Here is a 4630-nt window from a genome sequence, read left to right as displayed (position 1 = left end):
TTAAGTTTTCTGCCATAACACAGACCTCAGGAGGTCCTAAGAACTTGTTTCCTGGATTTCTTTTTTTTTTTTTTTTTTTGAGATAGATTTTCACTCTTTCACCTAGGCTGGAGTGAAGTGGTACAATCTCAGCTCACTTCAACCTCCACCCCCTGGTTCAAGTGATTCTCCTGTCACAGCCTCCTGAATAGCTGGGATTAAAGGTGCTATCCACCATGCCAGGCTAATTTTTGTATTTTTGGTAGAGAAGGGGTTTTGCCACATTGACCAGTCTGGTCTCAAACTCCTGACCTTGGGTGATCCACCCTCCTTGGCCTCCCAAAATGCTGGGATTACAGGCATGAGTCACCGCACACAGACCTCCCCTGGAAATTTTGCTGAAAAACCTACCAGGGCCTAGAGTTTTCTTTGTAAGATTTTTTTTTTTTTTTTTGAGACAGATCTCACTCTGTCGTGCAGGCTGGAATGCAGTGGTGCAATCTTGACTCACTGCAGCCTCTACCTTCTGGGCTCAAGTGATCCTCCCACCTCAGCCTCCAAAGTAGCTAAAGCTACAAGTGCACACCAACATGCCTGGCACCAAAACTCATTTTTTGAGTTTTCTGTAGAAATGAGGTCTTATCACATTGCCCAAGCTGGTCTCGACCTCTGGGCTCAAGAAATTCTTCTGCCTTGGCCTCCCAAAATGCTGGGATTACAGGTGTGAACCACTTTGTCTGGCCTATAAGAAACTTATAGATAAAAGATTTAAATCTTTATTAGGTATAGGATTATTCAAATTATCAGTTTATTTGTTTTGGTAAGTCATGTTTTTCAAGAATTTATTTTTATTTTTATTTTTTTTTAATGGAGGTTCACTCTTGTTGCCCAGGCTGGAGTGCAATGGACAATCGTGGCTCACTGCAACCTCTGCCTTCCAGGTTCAAGCAATTCTCCTGCCACAGCCTCCAGAGTAGCTGGGACTACAGGTGCACACCACCATATCTGGCTAATTTTTGCATTTTTAGTAGAGTTGGTGTTTCACTACATTAGCCAGGCTGGTCTTGAACTTCTGACCTCAGGAGATCTACTCGCCTCGGCCTCCCAAAGTGTTGGAATTACAGGCGTGAGCCACCATGCCTGGCTGAAGAATTTTTAAATATTTTAATTAAATTCTAAAGTTATTGACGTAATGTTGATGGTATTCTTTTATGTTTATAATCTTTGTAGCATCTTAATGCCATCATGATTGATTTATTTAACAGGGAAGAATTGTGATTTAATTTGAACTCAGGCTATATAAAGTTTATTACTTAATTTCTACGCAATTGGGGATTTTATAGTTACAGCTCAATTCCACAGTATTCATGAAGAAAACATAGTCTGTACTATTTCAATCCTTTGAAATTTTTGGAGACTTGTCATCACAGATAGGTATATGCTCTGTTTTGGTAAATATTCATAAATCTTGAAAAGCATGTATATTCGGTGGTAGTTAGATGCAGTGTTCTATGTGTGTCAATTATGTCAAGTTTATTAATTGTGCTGTTCATATCACTATATTCTTACCAATATTGTTGTTAGATTATCTTATGATCTTCCAAGAGAGATGTGTTAAACACCTCAACTATGATTGTAATTTTTTCTATTTCTCCTTTATGTTTGGTCAGGTTTTGCTTTATATGTGGTTGAGGTTATGTTATTAAATGTTTATGGTTTTATGATAACTATTTCCTTATGTTTGATTGGCCCCTTGGTCATTGTCCTTCTTTGTCTCTAGTAACGGTCTTCCTCTTTATGTCTACTATGATTGATATAAGCATAGCTATACTAGCATTCTTGCGGTTAAATGTATGCCCAATACACACTCACACACACACATTTCATATTTTTACTTTCAACGTTTTCTCTTATATTTTAGACGCAGTTTACAGAAGACATGTAGGATACATGTTTAATCCTTTCCTTTTTTTCTTTCCTTTGCTAGTTTTCGAGATACTAAATGAATTTCTCCTATTATCCTCCATATCTGACCATGGTAGTGAGCACCCCTTGACCCTCACCATCCCTGAATAGGGTTGACCTGAGAATCAGTAGGATATTGTGAAAATAAGTATGTTTGCCTTCTGAGATTTCCAAGGTCATAAAGTACATTGTCACTTTCTATGTGGGGAGGCAGTTGTCATGTCATGAGAAGACTCAGATAGCCCTGTGGAGAGAAACTGAGGCCTCCTGCTGACAGCACCGACAGCAGCCATATGAGTGAGTTATCTTCTAAGCTTTTCCTTTTTGTCTTCAATTGACTGCAGCCCTCATTGACAACGTAACTGCAACCCCATGAGACAGCCAAGCCACAGTTTCCTAACTATATGCTCCCAAATTTCTGATCCGTAGAAAACTATGTGAAATAGTAAATGTTTATTGTTTTTTTTCCCGTTTATTTATTTATTTATTTTTTAAGACAGGGTTTCACCATGTTGGCCAGGCTGGTCTTGAACTCCTGACCTCAGGTGATCCACCTGCCTCGGCCTCCCAAAGTGCTGAGATTACAGGCGTGAGCCACCACGGCAGTTTTTTCTTTTTTTTTTTTTTTGGAGTCTCACTCTGTTGCCCACGCTGGAGTGCAGTGGCGCAATCTCAGCTCACTGTAACCTCTGCCTCCTGGGTTCAAGCAATTCTCCTGCCTCAGCCTCCTGAGTAGATGGGATTACAGGTGTGTGCCAATACGCCCAGCTAATTTTTGTATTTTTAGTAGAGATGGGGTTTCGCTATGTTGGCTGGGCTGGTGTTGACCTCCTGACCTCAGGGTAATTCACCCTCCTCGGCTTCCCAGAGTCCTGTGATTACAGGCATAAGCCACCACACCTGGCCAATATGTATTGTTTTTTTTTTTTTTTTTTTTTTTTTTTTTTTTTTTTTTAAGCTGCTAACTTCTAGGACAATTTGTTACACAGCAATAAGTAACTAATACAGATTTTAGTACATGGATGTGAGATGCTGCCATAGTAAAAATCTAAAAATTTGGAGTGGCATTCACAGTGGCAGGAAACTGCAAGAACTTTGAGGAAAGTGTCACTGAAAGCCTAAAATTTATTGAGGAGACTGTTAGTAAATTTTGATAGCCTTTGAGGAGGCTGCAAGTGTGGGCTTAAAGAAACATGAGGAAGGTGTTATCGAAAACTGGAGACCAGTTTAAAGCTCATAGGAATGTGCTTGCATCTTTTAGTGAGTATTTTGGTGTGATCTACAGAAGCACTTCTGAGAATAATGTCTTTCTTGATCAGAATCAGGTGAAAGCTGATGACTTTCAGAAATAGTTCGAGTTTACATACATAGAAATGTTAAATCTTGACAGAGATATTTATCACTACAGGAAACATTGAATTGAACCAACAGACTTGTCTTCTTACTCTATTGTAAGATTGTAATAATTGGGAGAAATCAAAAGTATATACAAATTTAGTTCAGGCAAATCTTGAACAAGAGCTTTGGCAAAGAAGTTACCTCAAACTAAAAAGAAAAAGGTCTTTCAGCTCCCAGAAGACAAAGTAGAATAAAACTGTACTATCTCAGTGACATTTTAGAGAATGCATCTGTTGAATCATTCTTAGATGCAAATAAATTGTCCACACCCAGAGTAGAACAAATTGCACAAAGAAATAATTCAGAACTTGAGCTGACATAAGCTGTGGAAAATTCTTTTCTAGCACAAGATGTGCAAGCTGTTACAGTGAAACAAAAATGTGGAAAATCACAGCCAAATTGTGCTCTGAAAGAACACTCATGTCCAATATAGCCAGTGTACGAGATTATAGTAACCAAAACAACATGGTATAAAAATAGACACGTAGATCAATGGAACGGAATAGGGAACCCAGTAATAAAGCCATATACCCACAGCCAACTGATCTTTGACAAAGTTGACAAAAACAAAGACTGAGAAAAGGACGGTCTTCAATAAATGGTGCTGGGAAATTTTTTTTTTTTTTTTGAGATGGAGTCTTGCTTTGTTGCCAGGCTGGAGTGCAGTTGGGGTGATCTCGGTCACTGCAACCTCTGCCTCCCAGGTTCAAGCGATTCTCCTGCCTCAGCCTCCTGAGTAGCTAGAACTACAGGCTCATACCACCATGACCAGCTAATTTTGTATTTTTAGTAGAGACGGGGTTTCACCATGTTGGCCAAGATGGTCTCCATCTCTTGACCTCATGATCCACCTGCCTCAGCCTCCCAAAGTGCTGGGATTACAGGAGTGAGCCATTGTGCCTGGCCTCTTTTTTTTTTTTTTTTTTTTTTTTTTTTAAAAACAGAGTCTCACTCTATTGCCCAGGCTGCAACCTCTATCTCCTGGCTTCAAAAGGTTCTTATGTATCAGTCTCCCAAGTAGCTGGGATTGTATACAAGTGTTTGCCACCACACCTGGCTAACTTTTGTATTTTCAGTAGAGACGGAGTTTCGCCACATTGGCCAGGCTGGTATTGAACTTCTGAACTCAAACCATCTGCCCCCCTTGGCTTCTAAAAGTGCTGGCATTACAGGGATGTAATTCACAATTCAACAATTCAAATTGCCATATGCAGAAGAATGAAACTGTACCACTCTGTCTCCACATACAAAAATTAACTTAAGATGGATTAAATACTTAAACGTAAGA

General features: G+C 39.5%; 1 pseudogene; it reads left to right on the top strand.

The window, feature by feature from the left end:
• The first annotated feature begins 3132 nt into the window (after positions 1-3132).
• Positions 3133-3907, top strand: LOC116528642 (annotated as a pseudogene).
• The last annotated feature ends 723 nt before the right edge of the window (positions 3908-4630 follow it).

The sequence above is a fragment of the Sapajus apella genome, unplaced genomic scaffold (assembly GCF_009761245.1).
Source record: "Sapajus apella isolate SASKATOON/1434 unplaced genomic scaffold, GSC_monkey_1.0 scaffold59, whole genome shotgun sequence".
NCBI classification, from domain to species: Eukaryota; Metazoa; Chordata; class Mammalia; order Primates; family Cebidae; genus Sapajus; species Sapajus apella.
The sequence above is the reverse complement of the archived record's forward strand: the minus strand, read 5'-3'. Positions and strand labels throughout refer to the sequence as shown.